A 22,924-nucleotide genomic window follows, 5' to 3' on the forward strand; every position below is an offset into this window, starting at 1 on the left:
CCTGCTACCTACAGTTGCCAGCCTGTGCTGCTTCCAAGCTGGAGAGGCTGCATCATCAGATCGGGAGAGTTTGTGACATTTTCCTTCTGAAAAGTCTGGTTGTTTGAATTCTTGGTTGTAGTTTAGCTCAGAATCTTGAAATCTTGGGCTTTGTCTGACAGAGGAAGTATCTGGATCTGATCTCCATTTTAGTGACCAATGAGCTTTCTTGGCCTGGCATCACCATGGCACCATCATATATAAGTGTGAAGGTGGGGGTGATGGGTGGCTTTGTGAGGAGGGAGAGGCGGCAGCCCTGGGGACACTGGTTGGCATGAGCTGGTCCAGGTGAAGAAGCAGTCTCGTTATGAGGTGGCGTTTTCTTGTCAAATGTATATCACAGAAGAACTCCAGCACCTGGGAGCCAGGAGCCATGCTCAGCTCAAATATTCTACACAGCACCATGGATAAAGATGTATTCATCCAATTGAGTACTATACAGCAGCAACAAAAATGAGCAAATGGTAGTGATGGGCCATGATAGGCAAAACTAAATAGCAGATTTCAGAGATGCATACACATGCCAAGAATGACAAGGAAAACCAAGGAGAGGATCCCAGAGCCAGCTGGGGCACTGTGGGGTGAGAGGGACTGCTTTCTCTTTCTCCACCGGGGAGGTTATACACATGTTGTGCCCACTTTTGTTTATAGTAAATGCTTTATGGAAAAAGGAAAAGAAGCAGATTTTTGCTAAAAATAGGCCGATAGCCCTGGTTCTGAAGAGTTCCATGTTGCTGTCTCCTCCTCCAGTGGGGAGAGTGGCACATCACTTAGCACCAGAGTTGCCCAAGTTTGCCCAGAAAGAGCTGGGATTCCACTGTTCCCTGGGCTTGCAGTTCCTTTGTTCTACACCCCCCCCCCCCACTGGACACTGCTTCCTGGAGCGAGGTCCAGTCACTGGAGAGCTGCCGGCCCAGGCAGCTGGTGACTGACTGCGGAGGGGGAGGGGAAGGAGAGACAGCCTCAATTCCTGGTGGCTATTTGCAAGGCCCAGATCACATAACAGGAAATTCCTACAAGGCCTCTGGATGAGTTGATAACTCCTGAGGCCTTGTGAGCTGCCCTCCCTTACGTAATCCCCTCCAGAGTTGTCCCAGAGTCACTGGGTTGGCCCCTGATCCTGTGGGAGGAAGGGGTTGTTGAGGTCAGGGGGTTAGAGCTTGACACTAGCCGACTCCTGCCTCATCATTCAACAAAGGGAGGTGACAAGGGAGCATTAGAAAGTCCTAGGTGCTTGTTCCAGCTCAGCCATCATACTTGGGCCCGTGGATCCTCCTCTAAGAAGGTGAACAGATGCACTCCATCACCTCCTCCGCAGTGCTGGCATCCAGTGTCACAGCTCTTCCCACACTTCTTGTCTTCCGCTCTGTCCTGAAGTGGCTTGCCCACGAGTGAGCTCCCCACGTGGTACCCCTGGGACATTTAGACCAGGCTGATTATTGAGTGCAGTTAGAGCAGCAGCCATGCTGGTCAGCCCTGGTTGGCATTATTTTCTTTAACAGAAGTCAAAACCCAGAAACCTCATCTGAATTTAAATAATATTGACCACAATTTATATTTTATGTAGATCTAGGATTTTACAATCAATTTAACTTATTATCAGTTTAAGTATCTGACCTTCCCCAAAGAAATATCTGAAAGATTTTAGACTCATAATGAAATTGCGTTTTCCTCATCTTCAGAATCTTCAGTTACGGTGTACAAGAAGAACCAGGAGACCATCACTGCAGGTAGAACCTAAGGAGGCTGTGTCAGGGCCAGGGCTCAGAAGCAACAGAAATGCACACTCCTCTGCATGCCTCTCCTTTCACCCCCACTGAGACCTTTTTCAAGGCCTCAAATAATTAAGACTACAAATGACTGCCCTGCTCCACTACACACCCTCCTGTCTCTGGGGAATTGTCTTTTACGCTATGCAGTTTTGCCATTTGCTGAGGCTGAAAATGGCTGGCTGTTGGTCGGCAGCAGACAAGAAATGAAAGAACATGATTTTTGCCTTTTTTTTTTTAACCAGGAAACTAGAGACTCCAGTCTAGTCCTGGAAGATCAATATTAGGTGTCTGCTTCTTTGGAGTCTTCACCTGGCTGGGGATGGGGAGAAGAGAAAGGAAAGGTGGGAATAGAAGAGAGTAAACGATGTCCAGAAAGGGACAGGCAGAGCTGGCCCTTCTCGTAAGCAGCAGCCTCAGCCCCAGCCTCTGTGGACCTCGCCTTCACAGATTATGGGGGAAGGTAGCCCAGCCACCTTCCCTGACTGCCTGCCACCTGCAGAGGTGACCTCTGCCCCCACCCCCAAAACTCCAACTCAGGCTCCAAGGCCAAGGAGTAGCAGAGTGTGACGTGACTCGTTATTTAAGTGGAGTCTGCCAGCATCTGTGAGCAGAAAGGAAGATTAAAAACAAGTCAGAATGCTCTAAAGCACAACCTGACTGGCTAAGCAAGCTCATTTTGGCTTGGAAATTCACAAAGCAGGAGCAAATTTGGATCTCCCCAGCTGTGCCTTTTTTTTTTTTTATACTCACTTGTCCCGTGGTTACTGTACTTCAAAAGGGTACATAACAAGTCATTTTTATGGCTGCTTCCTCTATATTGTGTGCCATGAATGTTCAAAGCTTGGAGGAGGGTAGAGAAGAAGTATTTCCCACTGTCCATTTGACAAATGGCTTTTTTACAAAATTTTCCCCCAAGCACACACCAAACTGACTGTTTTCTGGGTGGTGATGTAGGACTGCAGGCTCTTTGAAGAGTGATGGAGGATGCGTTCTCTCTTGGGTCACTGTTAAGATTCTGTGGAATCCAGTGTCCTGTGACCTTCCTTATCTGAAAGTTGGGGTTATGGTCATCTTGAGTGGAATTCTGCCCTTCTCTCGTTTGCCCTTTCTCTGCCTCTTTATTGGGAACTAGGCCCCTGGACAGGTCCTCTGTAGTGACACATTTGATTAGACTAAGTAGCCAAAAGGAGAGAAGCCTCTGGGGCTAATGGTATTTTGCAAATATGTGCTGTGTGAACTTGCTTCCTTATGAACATTTTAGGAAAGTCAGGAAAACCACTGGGCCCTCTTCATGTGCAGCCTATCAAAATTACAAAGGCCCACCGACAGGGAAGGCAGTGGATGGAGAAGAAATGGCATCACTTGGAAGGAATTATCCATGAGCATGCTGCACGTTACTTGTTTCTCTGACCTGTTTTTTCATCAGTAAACTGGGATAAATCTATCTATTGCACTCATCTGTGGGGAAACTCAGCTGAACCAGTGCACCTGGAAGTTTCTGGAGTGAAAGACCCTGAAGAGCATGATTGTTCTTCTGGCCCCTTCCTGCTCCACCTCACCCCGACCTCACAGGGCAGCCAGCGAAGCTGTAGGATACCAGTTACACTGAACTGATAAATTGCAAATATTGTTTTGTGCAACAAATATATTACATATAGTATGTGAGACATAAATTTATCTATTCATTGTTCATTTGAAATTTAACTTTAATGGGGTGTCCTGTTTGTTTGTTTTTTTTTTCCTAAATCTGGCAGTCCCGCCCCTATTCAAGTTTAAAAACTTCCCTTTTTAGCAGAAGCAAGTGATCTGACTTTCCTACCAGAGTTTTGAGTGAACAAGAACAAAGGGTGCGGAAGTGGGGTTGGTGAGTGTGGAGGCAGTCCTCAAAACGGCCACAGGCAGGAGGCCTGAGCTGCTTGCCCTGCAGGAACCAGGAGACACACTGCCCAGGTCATCCGGGAGGCATCTGGGGCCCAGCTTTAGGACAAGTTCCTGTGTCCCTGGAGAAAGACAGAGAGAGGAGGCGCCTCAGTTACAGCCCGGGTTGTGGCCACTCTGCTCTGGAGCTGGCCGCCTGTGGAGCCTCTCAATGGTGGCTTTGTTGGCGGGGCAGTGGCTTCCGGTCGCATTCTACCCACTCAGCTGTGTGCTGGAGTGAGCCCAGACCCACCAGCGAGGCTAAGCCTGTCAGCTGCTGCTAACACGCCACCAGGCAGGAATTTGCTTCTGTGTTAGAATTTTAATAGTGTCCACTCTTTCACCTTTTTAGGTCATGTGTTGTTGTTGTTGTTGTTGTTGTTGTTGTTGTTGTTGTTGTTTACTTGACAGTGCCTTCTTCCAGGTGCTTAAAATGTCCATTCTGCATCTCTGCAGCTGCCATGTTCCCTCCTTGGCCTGGCGCTGAGCTCTCTGGGAAGTACAGGGAGGAGGAAGGGTGTGGACGGATGCCCACTACTGTCACTCCATTGCATGTGATCTTGGACAAGTCTCTTGACTCCTGAGCATTTGTGCCTTTCACTGAGAAATGGAGAAATATAACACGGTTTAAACCGAATTAAATCAGATGACGTATTTACGGTGCCTGAGGCACACTCAGTGGTGGTGGCAGTGCTACCCAGAGTCCCTGCGTGACCACTGATCAGTTCTGGGGCCTAGGTAGGTCACTTAACCGCTGAGCCTCTGTTTTCATATATGTAAAATTGAGGCTGCCGGTCACGTAGTTAGTATTACTCTTTTGGCTTCTCAGTATCTAAACTTCTTTCCTATGTTTGAGGAAGTTCCTGCCATCTTACCCTGCCTCCCATTTTAGAAAACTGGGAGACTGGATGCGTTATAACCTGCTTCCTTGCAGCTGGTGAGGGTGTTGGACTGTGTCCCCCTTCTTCCCCTGAGGAAATTACTTTCATGAATTTAGTATGTAAATATGCCAGTTTTTATACTTTTACTATATAAAACAATATAGCAAATACCTCAAACAATATAAGTTACTTACAAAACAGAATCTGACAGTATTATAAGGAGAATGTAACTAGTTCACAAAAGCTTAAGCAAATTTTAACATCCCAGAAGAATATTGGAAACTGATAGATCAAAGGAGAGGCAAGTATGCAGAGAGCAGTTGCAGGGTGATTTTAGGCATAGCAGAGCAGGAAAGAGGGGAGGAGAGGGAGGACAGAGGACAGGGCCAGCAGCCCCGTCTTCCTCGGGCCTGGAGAGCCTGGCTTCCACTTTCCCTCTCACTGGGGTGTGCTGATCTTGTTGCCCATCTAGAGGTGAACTTCTGACCACTCTACTTGCTTCCAGACTCCAGCCATGACTCCAGCCTGATTTCTACTGTGCTTATGTTCCCTTTCTGGCCTGTGGACACATTTTTCTCATGTTTTAGCCCTCCTGTGTCCTTTTCCTCTGGTGCTTCCCCCTTGGATTAAAAAAAATATAAAAGCAGTTATAAAAAAGTAATGCATTTTTGTTAACTATTCAAAGAGCATATAAGGATCATTATTTCCTGAGAAATTTTCTCCAAATTTACCATGTGTGTATATAAATAAACTTAATAAACTCCCTTTTTTTTTTTTTTGAGGCACTGGAGATTGAACCCAGGGGCATTCTACTTCTGAGCTACACCCCCAGCCCTATTTTTTTATTCTTTATTTTGAAACAGGGTCTCACTGACTTGCAAAGGGCCTCACTAAGTAGTAGCTGAGGCTGTCTACAAACCATGATCCTTCCTGTCTCAGCCTCCCAATGCTGGGATTACAAGTGTGTGCCACCACACTCGGCTAAATAAACTCCTTTTTATATGCCCTTGTATGTCTTTTTGGCCTACTTAGTCTATTCTGACCATCTTTATGTTTAATATAATCTCCCTTTATTAAACATTGCTAGGCTCCCAGGTTATCTTTTTCCCACTTTTCATTACAGAAAATATCTAACATGTATAAGAGCAGAAGTGATCATATAACATTCTGAGTGCATCAATATTATAATATCCATGGAGCTTCAATAATTATCACCCCTTTACCCAGTCTTGGTTAATTTCTATCCCATTCACTGTATCTCTTTCCTTGGTTATTTTGAAGCAAATACCAGGCATCATACATTTTGTCTGTAAATGTAATCTTTAATATTTTGAGGCATACCTGCCATTGCTGAGCTTACAGCTGAGGAACATTATGTGAATTCAGCATGTCAATTTGCCTGCAAGTTTCTCAGTCTGAAGTCATTTGGTGAGAGTGAAGAAAATCAGAGGTGGCTCTCACATCGAGCCAGCCAGCGCTTTCCATCTCTCTCCAGATTGCCTCCAGTCAAGATGCAACTGGCACATCTGGGAGGCTTTACAGCTGATAGGAATTCATTGTTCACTAGGCCCGAAGCCCTGCCTCATGAGAGAACCCGTACCACCGTCCATTAGGATGCATAAAGAGGACTCTTCTGTCCTCTGACACTTGAAGATAAATTTCTTTGCCCTTGCTTTTGTGTGTATATTTTTTTAATTAACCAAGATTGAGCCTGTCAGTTTCTATTAGAGTTAAATATGAGTAAAAGAGAGACAGCTTGTGTTCTTTTTTAGTAGTAACTTTGGAAAACTGGACAACTTTTGCATAGCCTGTGTGACCTGGAGGTGGAGCTGTAGCCTTACAGGAATCATTCATAAAGGGGCAGGGAATAGACCTGCCTTGTAAGAGAGATAGCCAGTCTACTGTGAGGTGGTTATTTTTAATGACATTTATGCAAATGTATTTTAAAAGAAAAGAACTGTATGCAGAAGAACCCAAGTGAGACTGTATTACTGGCGATGTGCTTGTTTCCTGGCTGCTGGCCCAGCCCTGTTCCGCCCCACCCCAGGGTAAGCTGGCAGCACTGCGGTGCCAGCTGAGGCTTGGAGGGAGGCTTCTGAGGATCTGTACATGCAGCCTGAAAAATGAGGACCAGGCCCAACATGTGAGGGTTCTTCCTATGTGTGCAAACACAACTCCTTTCCAGAACTTTGCCTGACTACATATTCTGAGAGCTTTGGCACTCCTGAATCAATAAAAGATTCACCACGTTGCACCTGACAGTCATCACCTGAAAGACTGAGTGAGAGAGGGAATGAATGTATTAAGGAAGGAGTGTTCAAGGGAACGAATGAGAGGAGGAATAAATGAGGAGGGCCAGGCTGCGTGTTCTGCTCCTTCTATGGGAGATGTTTGTTGAATAAATGAGGGAGCAGATGTTTAATCAGAAGGAGCTTCCTCAGCAGCAGGTCGGCCAGCCATTAGGTGATTCTCTGTAGTCCCATCACCAGTCTTACAGAAATTGCTTTCGCATAAAATTTTTCTTCTTAAAGATAATTCATGGCAAGCGTTGTTATTCTCCATTTTTATCGGTCTCATTGTAGTGTGAGCCACAGGGTTAGGAGCTTTGAGGAATTATGAAGTAGAAAACATTGTCTTTGCTTTTGAGGAGATTCTATGGAGAGAGGGGAGATATAACAAGAAAACATGTAATAAAGACAAGGCTCCAGTGATGCTGTTGACTGCATGCGGATTGTCTCCCAAGGGTTCCCAGTGTGGTGATGTAAGAGGCAGTGTGGACCTTTAAGTGGTGGGTCTAGTAAGGGGTCCTTAGGTCACTGAGGGTGCTGACATTGCGAGGACTTAAAGCTAGTTCTTCTGGGACCCTTTGATTATTTCTCATGAGAGGAAAACTCAGCATTTGGTGAGGGCCTAGCTATACAATACAGAGAAACTGAATCCTGTCCTACAAAAGCTTGTAGCCTAGTGGTGGGACCACCTCCCCAGATGTCCCCATTTGGAGGTGGGCCTGGGCAGATGCTACAAGTGAGGCCCAGCAAGGATGGTGGGCCAAGGAGGACTGTTCTTCTTTGCTTTTCTGCAGCCTGTTCCTTCTGCCAAATATCTCACTGAAAGAACCTCATTTGAAATCTAGGTAGCAACAAAGAGATATCTGCAAGCATTTTCCTAGGGGGAAAAAGCAAGATAGTATAGTTCAATCACTGTGACATGTGTACAGGAGAGACCTTGTGACAAACTGTGGCAAGGACCAAGTTAAGTGTGACCTGCTATGCATGAGGAGAATTCCAAAATGGCTCCACAGCCATTCCTGGTCACATTTCAGTTGCATGACTTGTTTCTGCATGTGACAAAATGAAATCGATATATAGTCCCCAACTCCTCTGCCTCCAGGTGAGCAGAATTAGTTATTGCAACAATATCATGCTTTTAAACTGAGCTTGGGTTGAAATGGAGCTCCTTCTCTTCTACTCCTGCATCTGCTGACTTCCTTAAATGAGCCATTTACTGTTGGTCATAGAGAGCCCCTGTCATCCTCTGAGAGTGGCAGAAATGATCCTTACCATCAAGGACTGTCCATAGGAGCATTTTGATCCAGGAAGCCATCTTTCCCAGTTGTTCCCATTCTTGGGACTTTAATATCACTATCAGGAAAATAGGATGCTTATTTAGGAACCAGAAGTGCTTAGTATGTAATGATTTGCCTGAACGTTTGTTCTGTCCCTGCCTCTGCATACAAGTACTCATTATGAGGCTGGCTGATCCTGATGGACTCTTGGAAATGTGAAGGCATAGAGAGATGCTCACGGGGCCTCATTAATGTCAGTCACCGTGGGGTGAGGTGCCGCTGCTTTTGGCTGCTTCTGTGCTTCTACTCGATTTCCCCTTGGCCCTATAAAAATAATTACTACCTCCTTTAATGAAAGGAGGCCCAGTGTCTTTCTCTTATTGCCAGGACCATCCTGTTCCAATGAACCCAAGAATCATGAGCTTAAAGAGGGCAGTATAATCCTAGCACTCTGCTTGGGTTGACAGTGAACAAGACTTTCACATTCATAATACCATAATTGTAGTTCATTGGCATTCAGTTTTAAGAGCACCTGGAAGCATGTCTAAGCAAGGTTAAGATGTAAAGATGAATCATTATTTAGAAAGAATGACCAGAGCAGAGGAGGGACACTAATTCTTCCACCTGTTCCTTCCTGCCAACATGTTGCAGGGTTTGGCTAGGAACACAGAGTGTGACCTTCCTGCAGGCCACCTCTTTCCTCTTTCTTCATACTTGTATCATTTTGATTGCTGTCCAAGGTTAAAGGGCTATAGGCATTTGCATAAAAGGAGTAGTAGAGTTCTTGATAAAGCCAGGGGTATTCTACCTCCAAACTATACCCCCAACCCTATTTTTTTTTTAAACAAAGTCTCACTAGATTGATGAGAGTCTCACTACTTGCTGAAGCTGTCTCTAAACCAGCAGTCCTCCTGTCGCAGCCTCCCAAGTACTGGGATGACAGGTGTGCACCACCAACCCTGGCTCAAATCTTTGTTTTATTGTAAAAATATTCAACCAGGAGACTGAAAAGGGCAGGGAGGAGAAACTATCTGATCTTCCCTTGCCATCCAGATCCACGGAGGAAACAGAGCACCTGGTTTGCATATGATCAATGGTGAGTGAAGATGTCCTTTAACTCCCTGCACAGGCCAGACCAGGAAAGCCCCAGTCCACACACCTGGTCACTTTAAAGAACGATGAATGGGTGATTGATGTTTAAAGAATTGCAAAATGAGAGAACATTTGATTAGCTCTCAAAAGGAAAGGTGATTATCCTGTGAACATAACATTGTAACAGGTATAAGAAGAGGCCATCTATGATTCCAGACTCAGGATATATAGCCTGTATCAGTGTAATTTCAGGTAAATGCCTCCAGGAAGTGATACAGTTTGGGGAAATTTAAAAATGGATTGTTAAGGAAAAAAAGGAAGAAAAACAATTGAAAATCCATCTACACCCTGGTTCTTGGCTGATGTTTCTCCTTATTTTTATTAATTAATTGAATATGAGCCCAATGTTGCCACATCAGACTTTTTTTTTCAAGAGAATTCAGAAATTTGTATTGTTAACATAAAAGCTTCTGATTTTTAAATATTGACAATTAAGCAAACAATCTGCTGGCTAAGTGAAACACATCAGGCCACAAGCATTGGCCTAAGAGCTATCAGGTTGATCTGATTTAAAGGCTCACAGAAGAAGAAGAAATAAAAAGACTGGCCAAATGCCTCTGCCATTGGCACAGACTCTCAGCAGGTTTTAGTTGGCTGGTTCTTAGATGCTGATGCTGACAGGTTTTCAGTCCACTCAAACTTTGTTTTTTCCAAATATTTTCTTCTATTCCTTGAAGTAGATGCTTTTTATTTATAATTAAAATTCTCATCAGATGTTTTGTAACTACAGATTTACCTAATAACAAAACATCAAGGCTGAGCAAAATTATTTTCCAGAAATGTATTTTAAAAAGAAAATAAAAAGGTCCCTAGACTCATCATTTATTGGAGCTGGCACTTACATTGGCTTGAGCATGCATAAGGGCAGCGTCTACCTGCTCTCAGTGTCTGAGATGCTTTGGGGGTTGAAGGCCTGGAGGGAGGGGAGAGGGAATCTGGGGGCGGGGTGGGGAGACTGGAGAGGCTGAGTGATGTGGCAGTGAGTGCTCACTGCTTCTCGGGTCTCCACCCTGTCACAGTGGCACTGTCTCCTATGGGAGCCTGCGCAGCACAGGGCCCTGGGAGCTTAGCATGCATGTGGACATGACCTCAAACCCGGCCACCTGTGTAGCAGCCCTGGTGCCATCGCCATGTGCCCTTCATGGTATATCTGGAGACTCTTCTTCTTGGTCTTAGAGTCAGGCAGAGTTGCATTTCTCCTGGATAACCAATTCTTCCTTTTCTACTACTGACTTGATGTCCCTTTTTGCCATTTGACTATAGAAAACTTATAGCAAGCTTGTACACCTGGGCAAGCTCATGGTTCTCATCAGATACATTCTGGTATCAGTGATCATACTGGGACAACAAATGTAAACCAGGATCATCCGCAGCCACCCTGAGTCTAATGTGGCATAGCCAGGGTTGATGGGAGAGACTGGAGGGGAGGACAGGGGAGGGGTAAGAAATGCTGCTGAGGTTGGTACTGTGTGGTTAAAATAAAGAGGTAACCAACATACAAGTTCAGGAATGGCATGGTTTATTGATATGGAGAGAGGTTGCCTCTTCTTTATCTCTTCTCTCCTTTTCTTTGGGCTCACATGCTTAGGCGAGGGGGAGATTGATGAAAACGATTCTCCCAGGGAATACATTAACCACATAGTGAGTAAGTTCTGAAATTATTAAAGTCCAGTTGCTCAATGAGGATGGAAGTAGACCTCTGTGTAAAGCAGAGTCTAGTTAGTTTACTGTGTAATTATACATGAGCAATTCTCTGGAGAGGTGGCTTGGCCATCACGGTAGACGGCCCTAAGGACAGGTCCCATCATCCCTGGATGCTAGAGGGCAATGTTGGTGTTGACAGGGAGGCTTCTGGACTTGGCTGGAAGACTGCTAGGGTGTGGCCCAGTCTCAGCACAAGTTCTCTGCCTTTGGAACAGCTTACAGTGCAGCCCTGAAACAGTATAAGCTGTGGATCTTTAGAGAGACAGCTGACAGTGTAGCCCTGCCATAGTCGAAGGTCTCCAAGTGTCTGTCAGACTCTTAGGCATAAGGTACAGGTGCTCTTTGAATTATGGTGAGGTTGCATTCTGATAAATGCTGGTAACTTGAAATTACTGTAAGTTGAAGATGCATTGAGTGCATCTAACCTATCAAGCATGCTAGCTTAGCTACAGGGTCTACTCTAGAGGATCAGCTCTTTCCCTATTGATCACAGGGCTGAATGGGAGCTGTGGCTCGTTGCCACCGCCCAGCATCACAAGAGGAAATCAGACAACATATCAGTAGTAGTAGACAAAAGATCAGAATTCACATCTCAAAGTATGGATTCTGCTGAATGCCCGTTGCTTTTGAACCATCGTGATATTGAAAACCCTTAAGTTGACCATTTATATTTTGAAGGACTGTTTGTATTTTGAAGTCTAATAGATGAAGACAGTAGTTGACATATGGAGTCCGATAAAATGTGACCTCTTTAAGGGAAGAGGAAAGTTTGCTTCATGTTCTTCACAAGCAAAATGTGTTGCTCACATAGCCAACTCAGTGTTTGGGATTACTTAACTGTTCCATGACACAGTCCAGTGGGATTGGACAATTCCTGGGTTGGAACTGGGCTTTTAACTGGACTTTCAAGGGGAAGAGTCAGTCTTTGTAAGTGAATCTTACCAAGCATCTTAATTGAGACTATTGTAACAAATGTCATAGCATAGGTGGCTTATAAGCAATATACATTTATTTTTCACAGTTCTGGAGGCTGAAAGTTCAAGATTAAGGTACTGACAGATATGGGGTTTGGTGAGGGCCCACTTCCTGGTTTGCAGATTCCATCTTCTCATTGTATCCTCTTATGGTGGAGGCATAACTCTCACATCTCTTCCCATAAGGGCACTAATCCCATCTCGAGGCTGTACCATCAAGACCTGATTATCTCCCAAAGGGACCCCTAATACCATCCTATTAGAGATTAGGATGTCAACATATGAATTTGGGGCGACATACCCATTGCCTATAACACCCAGGCTGCCTCCATACCTTGCTGTGGGCCATTCAGTTCATGAACTGGAATCTGTCCCTGGGTTGAATAGGAGGATTAAGCTTTCTCTACCAGGAAATGCTAACACTGCCGATAGACTAATTTTGAGTACTAACCACTGAGCCTTGGCCACAGTTCTGGGCAGAAGGAATCAAGGGAAAAGTGGAGGTGAGACAACTGCCTCTTCGAAGTGCAAATGGTCCATTGTCACTATTGATTTTTGTGGATAGTCCTAAAAGTTCCCAAGAACTGCTTTTAGCACACATTAGCTACACATCTGAATCTCTCCGGGGCTGCACCTCTCAGCCTGTGACTGTGACTGCGAAAGGATGATTCGCCGGCCCCCTTGTGCTCCAGAGAGCCCGAGGGCATCTTGTGCAGGGAGTAGCACTCCAACACCGGAACCAAGGGCTCAGGACATGTCGGCATCTGCTGCTGCATGAGATGTATTGCATCCAGAGCAGACTCTAGAAGCTGGGAGGGCCCTCATCTTGGAGTGTTCAGCAAGGGCTGGAAATGAAGAGCCAAGTGCCCCTTGCCTGGGAGGAGAGTGGGGTGGAACAGACATCCATTGTACTGTTCACCCATGTAGCCTGGCCCTGGCACCACCCAAGAGAAACTTGGGAAATTATGTGAACCTGGCCTTAGTGTCCAATTCCACAGAGATTTATCTAGCACTACTATGCACCAGGCTCTGTGCATGAGCCACAGGCCCCATCCTTGAGAAATACAGATGATTTTTGACCTACGATGAGGTTAATATCTTTGTAAACCCATTGTATATTAAAGACATCTTAAGTGAAATATTCTTGTACTACACTTAACCTACCAAACCTCATTTAGCAACACCGTCCATTGTAGAGCGGAGGTTGTTTAGTCTCATGATTGTGTGGCTGACCAGGAGCTGTGGCTTTCTGCCTCCACCCAGCATCAAGAGACAGAGTCATACTGTATGCCACCAGCCAGGGAAAAGATCAAACTCAAAGGACACTTTCTGCTGAACATGTATTGCTTTCACATCATCATAAAGTCAACCATCATAAACGGAACCGTCATGATTTGGGAGCTGTCTGTACAGTCTGGAGGGCTGGCCCCACACCTACAGCTAAGAGCCTAGGTGTGCTCTAAAAGTGTCTGTGCTCCACTCCTGTGGCTTAGAGGCCATATCCACACCTTCCTGACCACTGCTTGTTCTGACTCTGGGGCCCTAGCTTCCTCTCTATTGCTTCACACCATTTTCTGCCTCTTGGAAGCTCCTTAGACAGACTGTCTGCTGGACTTTCAATTTCATTTCATGCTGAACATCGTCTCTTGGCTCATTGACAGCTCCATGTTCTGCGGCCAAGGGACAGCCTAAGTGTGCCGTGTCTCCAAGCCAACTGATGACTCCTCTTCTCTGGCCATTGAGCACTTGCTAATGTTAGTTGTTGTGCTAATTTAAAAGTCAAGCTCTTTGGCTTGACATTTGGGGACCTGTACAGCCTCACCCTCCCTCCAGCCCCACTCTCCTCCCACTAACTCCCCTTTACCTTTTGTTTCAGTCACACTGAATAGCTGGTGATTTTCCAAACTGCACCATATTTAAGACCTGTGGATGTGCTCTTCCCTGTACCCAGGATCCTTCCTTTCCAACCAACTCTTCCATTTGCCCTACTTATCCTTCAAGGCCCAGATGATATGCTACCAACCCCATAGAACCTTCCTCAGGGCTACCTGTACCTACCTGTAACATCAGCTCCTCAGCACTCAGTGCTGATGTTAAATCATTCAGCCTGATTGGAGGTCATGGCTTGAAGGACAGATGCTCCCTATGAATGTGCCTCTCCCCCTATGAGGTTATGAACTCTTTGAGGACTGGGCTCTTGACTATCCTTCCTGTTTCTTTTCAGTCTCCTAAATCCAGTCTGAGATGACTGCAACCATTCCCCAGCCATTATCTAGCTCTAAATACATCTTGAAGTTTTAAGGCATAATCATTATTTCCTAGTAATGGCCTGAAGGGGAAGGGGCAGAACTCTCTAACCAGGGGGCTACAACAAAATCACTTGGGAAGATACTTGTTTTCATTGCCATTGTGGAGATAGACTAGAATATTGGGGAGTTTCTGACCTTGCAGTCAGTAAGGGCTGAGTTGCATGCCGGTTCCACATTATACTGGCCATATAACTGCATACTAAAACTGTTGGGGATTCACCCAAAATACTGCTTGTGGACTGATTTCTCCTTTCCCTATATGACATACTTAAGATATGTGACTCTCATGTTGCAAAACAGGTGGAAAGGATATGTTTGGGAAAACCTGCATGCAAATCCTAACAATATGTGTCCTCTCTCTTTGCCTGGTGTGCGGATCACTGGCCTCGATCCTTATGGGTGCTCAGTAAAAAATTGAGGGTGAAATGATGACATGCACGTGCTCTGTAACACCGAGCGTAGACGCTGGGTAAGAGCCCTCTCCCTCTCTGCCGGTCCCACATGATCCATCACTTCTCTTAGTGCAGTGAGTATGTACAGGACACAGAGAGGTTCTTGTAGCGCGTGATGTGGGGTCACCTTTGAAACCAGGAGTGTGTCCTGGGGTAGAAAGGCAGAGTATTGGGCAGGAAGGGATCACATTTTGTCTTAGAAGTATCTCCCTTGGCCCTTTTCTCTTTGTAGTCTTTGAATTTATGGGCCAGTTGCATGCTTTTGGCCAGGATGAAAAGCATGGCTTTGCTCTTCTCTTCCAAGGTGCAAAAGACAAATGTGGAAAGCCCAAAGGCAAAAACACAGAAACTGGCCAGATTGGAGCTGACTGTGAGTTGCCACCTGTGTCATTTAATAAAGTATGAACTGAAAATAGCTTGCAGTGATACGGTATAAAAAATTTTTGAAGCACCAGAATTAAACTGTTTTAATCTTCCATTTACTGATTGATTTGGCACTGGAGATTGAACTCAGAAGCCCTCTACCTCTGAGCTATACCTGCAGCCCTTTTTTATTTTGAAATAGGGTTTCATTAAGTTGCTGAGGCTGGCCTCAAACCTACAATCCTCTTGTCGCAGCCTTAATCTTCAACTTATAATGTGCCCATTCATTCAGATGTTACCTCTACCCATGTACCAGAAAAAAAGCTCACTTTCCACTTTCTCCTCACTCTACTCTCCAATTCCCCTTCAGTGTCTCCTTCTCTGCCCTGGCTCTCATAGTCAGCAGATGGGGACACTTTCTCTGTAGCACGTGGACTCTTTGACATGCTGGAGTTAGGAAGGACAATCTCAGAGTTGCCTGCAGCTAAGCCTAAGTTAGGGACAGCCTCCCATGACTTGACTAAGTTGAAGCCTACACATCTCCTTTTAGATACTCATTCCCTGTGGTCATTTCTCAGCTTGACAACCTGCTTTTGGGCAGACTGATATGATTTAGGCCCTTATAATATAATGCCACTTCCAGGAGCTGTCAAGAGGTGAAGAACAAAAGATTTCCTTCCCTGGGCTTCTGCTTGGTCCTTTCTTGCCCCAGCCTGAAGTCTCCGCATCCTTTGACGCCATGCTCCGGCCTCAGCAGCGGCTGCCCACGCACTGCACTGAGAACTGCCTGCTCTGGCTCCTCCATGTCCGTGGGTGGTTCTGTCAGTGCTGCAGTCCCATAGGCTTAAACAGGCTTGCCTGTTTATGACTTGTTTTTGTTTTGTATTTTCATTTGTATTTTAAATATTTTCCTTACACTTGATTCAGTGAAAGAGGAAGGCAGATCCTCCTGTTTTGTAGAAGAGAGTAAGTAGTTTGGGGCAGATTACATTGGCCCGGGGTCGGTCAGTCAGGTCCCTGGTTTAAGACCAGGTCCCTGGTCTTAAAGCTCTGCTTGTCTTCTGTGCATCTGAGGTTTAAGCAGGGGAGGGGTCCTGGATCCTGACTTCTAGTTCCTGAATTTGGAAATAGCAGATCTTGAGAGCTCTGGTAGCCACCTTGCAGCCTGGATCTGAGTCCTTTCTTTTGGGATTGATTCACAGCATGTTAAAGATAATCACAGTTTTTGCATTAAACCATTTAAGAGCACTCCAGTTCCTACCTTGGTGTTTGAGTCTATACCAATGGCTTTGCCACCTCTGCACAGACCTATCTGGCAGAGACTGGATTTCTGCTCTAATCTTTGCAGATATCTCCAGCAGAACAATTTTTTTTTTATCACTTTTCCTCACAGCATATTGATGTCCTGGTGATGTTGTGATTAGTGTGTAATTAAAGAGAGTTGTGCGTGGCTGGTCTCAGACTATTTCCTGGGGTTTTATATCATTGGGGAAATCTTGGTAGCATAGGTTTTAGTGTGAATTGTATCCAATAAGGCCAAGTATAGCTGTTGCATCAAAGAGGAAATGTGTTTCAGTATTAGATGACATGGGCTTTATTTCTTTTTATATAAAAGAACAAAGTCCTAGCTTGGATTAAAAGTTTTCTTACCATTTTGGAGGCATTAAAATATGCCTGCTTGCCTGCCATCCATCTGTTTGTCCATTCATCCATCTCTATATACATACATGCATACATGTATACATACATACATATACATACACACATACCCACATCCAAGATGATAGAAAGAATTTAAATGTAGGCAGAAGCCTCTTTTAATGTGAGGTTTAGAATCTGCCCCTTAATTCCCTGCAATCCCATTCTGCTTTTTCTTGCAAAGGCAGCTTATTTCCACTGTAGTGTCTCCCCTGTGGTTCTGAACCTCCTGGTACTGAGGCCTGGGGCTGTGTTCAGAGACAGCTTGGTGTCTCCAGGGAGGTTGGAGGGCTCAGTGTGTCATGAGCCCTTGGTGACCGAAGCACTGGTGTTTTTTGCATCCAAATCTCCCCACTGCCTACCCCTCTCCCTGCAATGCCTGATGTTCCTCTTCCGTGGGTGGCATGGGTCAAGTCACTTCCTGTCTGCCTTGAGAAATGAGAAGGGTGAGCCAAGTATAACAGGTAATGATGATTCTCTTACTATAATTACAGAATCTCAGGAGTGGGAGAAACATCTGAGAACATCTTTTCTCTCACATTGGAATTTCCCTACAGCATTCCTGATTTATCAGGTCTTCGCTCAGTCACCTTCTACGGTGAGGACCTCGCCACTTCCAAATCAGCCATCATTTTATTGTTGGGCAAGTTTGTGGGAATGCATTTCTGAATACATATAGTATGTATAATAATTCATTTAAAAATTGGCTTTCTTGTAGTTCTACCCACTGTCCCTACTTCTGCACCCTGAAGCCTCACGGATCATGTCTGCACACTCTTCCCCTCCAAAGTCCTTCTGGTGTTTGGGTTTGCAGGGAAGCTCTCAGACCCTCCGAGTCACCTTTAGTCAGGGCTGATGACCTTTCCCACATGCTCCCCACGTGCCACTTCTCCTCATTGGCAGCCGATTGGAAATAAGGACGCAAAACCTTTCCTCTTGTGTGGTTTTCCAGAAATAGGAAGGAGGCCCCTCTAGAGCAAGGCTGTGCTGACACATTTCTAACCCAGAAAGCCAGGGCTCGAGTTTGTAGCTTCCCCTGAGTCCCACGCTGACATCCCGAGGGCTGACCCCATCAGCTGCAGGGAGGCCACCCTGTGTGCACTTGCAGCCAGCGCACCATCCCAGCCTGGCCTGATCCTTGCCCTGAGCAGCGGTCCCTCAGCCGGTGATGATCAGCCAGGGTCATGCTCCTGTACAGGGCCCGGCAAGGTTTTCAGGATGTCTCAGGCTGTTGTGAGAAGAAAGGAACAAAGAAGGATGCTTCGAGAGATGCAGTTTGTGGAAGAGATATGTGTGTTTTTGGGGGGCTCCCAGAGGTGTGGCTGCCCAGGCCACACCTGCTCTCCTTCTCTTACTTATGGTCTCCAATGAAAGAAAAAAAAATTGGAGATTTTCTGTGGTTCTCTTATTTCTCCTGTTTGTTGGGCTGGCTGACTGGCTTGGCCATCCCACAGCACAGGACCATGGTGAGCTGAAGGCCACAGCTTCAGTATGGGGGTGGGGGCACCCCAAGTTCTGTCAACCTTCTCCAGGCCATCATGACCCTAAGAGCTGTTCTCCAGTCTTCCTGCTGTCTGGGTGGGGATGGATGGGCACATCCTGGGTTTCCTGACAAGTGTGGGCACTGCATTTTTCTAGCGGTTAGCTCCAAGGGCCTCTGCACCCTGGAGCTTCCTCATGGCTGGGATTCATGGCTGTGGGACATTCTCTAGGGATGCTCTGAGACCACACTGCCTCCGTTGTCACTTAAAATGTTAGCTGCTGCTGGGCATGGTGGCACATGCTTGTAATCCACGTGCTTGGGAGGCGGAATCAGGAGGATCACATGGGTTCAAAGCCAGCCTTGTTGACATAAGAGACCCTGTTTCCAAATAAAAAAATATAGAATAGGTCTGGGAGGTAGAAGGGTTCCATCCCTAGTACCAAAAAAATAAAAAAGTTAGCTGCAATTTTATATTGAAATAAAAATGACCTAAAACCATAGATGTCTCTAGTATGTATCTGGAGTAGGCTCCAGGGGGTTTTAAACCTTCAATTTTGTGTGTCTGGAGTTCTGGTACAGAGTTGTTATTCTGTAGGGGTTTTCAGGGCCCATGGAGAGCCTGGCCTGCTGGTAGGTTCTGGGGAGTAGGAGTCCCAGCATTTTCCCAGGGAGAGGGCCCAGCTGCTGCACTGGGATGTGGGTCACTTTCAGTGTGGAAGCTTTGAGCCTCATGGAGAGGTCAAGGGTCAGGGGTGCAAGGCTGCAGTCAGTGGCCTGGCTCTGCCACTCCTGATCACTGACTTCACCAGGCCTGTGTCGCTGCCCATAAGACCAGACCTTCCTCCTGAGTGCAATTGGTTATGAGGATTGAATGAGCTACTATCAATCAAGTGCTTAGAACAACATCTGCACAAGTGCTACACAAGGATTAGTAAATAAGTAAAGTAGCTCTGCCAGTACAACATGGAAACTAGTTGCCAGAACACGCACCCGAGAGCCTTTTAAACACCAGAGCATCTGCCTGCTGTTGTTATTTATAGCCAAGGTGATTAAACTATGAATCACGCTAGACTGAAAATCTGATTTTCTTGGTGTAGACACATTCTTTTAGAGCCCAGTAGATATAGCCACTCACGGGACAGTCTCACCTGAAGGCTGTGGATCACATGTTTGCCCACAGTACTTCCAGGATTTGTGGGCGCCCATGGAAGTCTCTATATTCTTCTCTTGCTTTTTTTTTCCTTCCGCAGGGCTGGCAAAGCCCTCCGCCTGCAGATGTTGGCTGCTGCATTGCGAGGGCCATTCAGAAAAAAATTAATTTTCCTCATGCCATCAGGGTTTCAGGGCCCAGCAGCCATCTGCTGCTCAACAGGAGGTGTACCTCGAACTCCACCCCCTTCTTGACATTTTCTGCTCTGTGATCGGCCAGACTCCTGTCTGCACCATTCTCTTCCCACCAGGCTCCGGGGACCTTTCTGCACCACCATCCACCCAATGCCTCCACCCCAGGCAGGGCCTGCAGAATGAGACCTTGTAAAATCACTCACTAAAATTCAATCAACTAGAAGATTCTGTCTATAGAATGTAACTGCTTCTGCCCTCCTTAACCAGAAAAGCCAGTTTTAATGGAAAGTGAATTGTGTGTGACTTTAAGCAAACCAAATTGAAGTCTTGCTTTAAGCAGAGTGGGATGGTGCATGCCTGTAATCCCAGTACATGGGAGGCTGAGACAGGTGGATCATAAGTTCGAGGACAGCCTCAGGAATTTAGTGAGACACTGTTTACAAATAAATAAAATAAAGCAGGGAGTATAGCTCAGAGATAGAAGTTCCCTGGGCTTCATCCCCAGTATCCCCGCCCCCCACGAAGTCTTGCTTTAGTTTTGTCCTTGGGAAACTGAGAATCATGTGTCTCAGTTGTTTAGAAATCTCTCTACATCTATATACACCTTAAAATCTACATACTTCTATGAAAGATCACTGTTATTGGTCTACTATTATCAATACTATTATTGATTACACTATTGGTCTCTAAGCATGCTACTTTCCTGGGGTCTCTGGGGTAGTAGTGAATTCCAAATCAAAATGTGGCTTTGCTCCTTGGCTCTTCAGCTGAGTTGGTGCATTCAGAGGCGCCACATCATCTCCCCAGCAAAGGCTGATGTGGGTAGGGCCTCCTGAAACTGTTTTCCACCGATGCTCTTCAAATTAACGGTGAGATGGGCTCAGTGGTACATGCCTATGATCCCAGTGCTTGGGAGGCTGAGGCAGGAAGAGCACAGGTTTGAAGCTAGTGTGCAGTAACTTAGTAAGGCCCTGTTTCAAAAATAAAAATAAAAAGGCTGTAGCTCAGAGGTCCAATGCTTCTGAATTGAATCCCTATACTATACAGATGTGTACACACAAACACATAATGGTAACCATATAATAACTCATACATAATAAGTGTATATGTGTATGTGCCAAGCATTAATCTAGGCACTAGAATATTTAATTCCCCCGGCTCCCTGAGGTCAGTACTCCTTCTGTCCCCATTTTACAGCGATGAAGCAGAGGCAGAGAAATACATGCCCGGGGTGTTACAACATGTTGGAGGCGGCTCAACCCATTCTGGCCTGGGAACCTTGCAGATGAACTTGTGCTGCTCTGGATATGGCAGGCTTTGGTGACTTTAAGCAAACCAAAATGAAGTCTTGCTTTCAGCAAGGCCATCAGGACCTGCAAACCCAAGACCATAACCAAGGCCCGTGCATTCTACAGGCAGCAACATTCGGTGTCTCCCTCAGTGTATGCCAATGTGCCACAGAAAGCTTCTCCTTCCCACTGGCCTGCTGATTCTCCATCACTGAGATTAGCAACCTCTGACTGTCACAGGCACCCTGTGGCCACAGGCTGGGCCATCAGGTTCCTTAGTTCCTTACGAGTGAGGTCATCTTGCCTGCGTCCCCAAGTCACTACCTGGCTTCCAGCATCTTTCGTTGGCCCTGGGCGATGCTGACCACCTACCTGAACCTTTTTCTTCATTACTGCATATATTCACTGAGGCCCTTAGAAGACCAACAGGAGAGACAGTGTTCCCATTTTATAGAATTTTCTGAGATTACAAAACTAGAAAATACAGAATCCAAGCCTCAAGCATATAACCCATTTTTTGGTTTAAAAAAAAAACACACACACAAAACCATTTGTTTCTTTCTTGGGACTGGAAATTGAACCCAGGGCTATTCAACCTTTGAACTATACCCCTTTTCCTATTTTATATTTTATTTTGAAACAAGATCTCACTAAACTGCTGAGGCCCTTGCTAAGTTGCTGATGTTGGCCTGGAACCTGGATCCTCCCATCTCTACCTATAATGGGGTTGCAGATATAAGCCACAATACCTGGCTTCCATTGTTCTTGTTTTTTTTTTTTTTTAAGATTTAAAGAAGTTTATTAAAAGATGGAAATACAGAAAATAGAAATAAAAACAGAAAAAGAGGAAAAGATAGAAACACAGGAGATAGAAATATAGCCCCATGCCAAAATGGCATGGGGGGGACTCGAAATGAATACACCCTTCCATTGTTCTTTTAACTATAGGAAAGTGTTCTTTTGTGGTGAAAATAGCCTGACTGTGCTGGAGTTGCCGGTAACACTCACCATAAAGATTTGTCACTTCTTCCTGCTCTGCCCTCCTGGCCCTGCCTCATGCCCAGAGAACAGCCGTCTCAGAAGGGGGCTCCCCATTTCCAGGTTGAATGGTTCCCTGCATCATTGACTTGTGGCCACAGGGGAGGATAGAGACTGGAAAAAATGTGTAGCCACTGGAATAGGGCTTTCTGGAGATGCATTTTCTGGCTACAGCAGATTCCAAGCCATTTTTTGTGACTGCTGACTTGTGCGTTTTGCTGCAGTTGCAGAAATAGGCCTGCTATCAATAGCCAAATGCTGTGTGTCTGGTTTGTTTGAGACAGCCGGCTGCAAAGCCAAGGCCTCCCCTTGCCTGCAAGGTGCTGATGAAGTGTGGAGCCAGGGTTGAGAGTCTACCTGCCTTAGAGACACCTAAGTCACGTCACACATCCCTTTTGTGCACAAAGATGGCTATTTGGAAGTGAGTGGGGGCTGGGGAAGGAGGATTACAGGTCTTTTTCAGGAGTTTGGGTTCTGATTCTTGGGTGGTTGGGCGATGTGGGACTCAGATCTTTGGTAATTAGGGTGCCTGTGACAGTCAGAGGTTGCTAATCTCAGTGATGGAGAATCAGCAGGCCAGTGGGAAGGAGAAGCTTTCTGTGGCACATTGGCATACACTGAGGGAGACACCAAATGTTGCTGCCTGTAGAATGCACAGGCGTTGGTTATGGTCTTGGGTTTGCAGGTCCTGAACTGAGCCGACCTTGGCAAGCCTGCTGCCATCAGCAGACCCTGCCCTATCTCCTCCGCTGGAGCTGGGACAAAGCCACACCTGGTACTTTGAGATGGCTTCAGCCTTATCTTTCAGCCTTCCCCCCCTCCCCTCTTTCTCCACACCCTAAAACTGCTCAGTGAGCTGCGTGTGGCACCCATGCGTTGTTCACATTCTCAGCAGTGCCGACTCATCTGGCACTTTGGATCGCTGTTGCGTCCCAGCTCTTCCC

General features: G+C 45.9%; 1 protein-coding gene across 1 annotated transcript in view; it reads left to right on the forward strand.

The window, feature by feature from the left end:
• The window catches only part of XXYLT1 (xyloside xylosyltransferase 1), a gene marked incomplete at both ends in the record, with an annotated part of 190,684 nt that overhangs the window by 112,292 nt on the left and 55,468 nt on the right, over window positions 1–22,924 (forward strand). The gene's annotated exons all lie outside the window — the stretch shown is intronic.

This window comes from Muscardinus avellanarius (genome assembly GCF_963383645.1).
Source record: "Muscardinus avellanarius genome assembly, chromosome: 5".
Lineage (NCBI taxonomy): Eukaryota > Metazoa > Chordata > Mammalia > Rodentia > Gliridae > Muscardinus > Muscardinus avellanarius.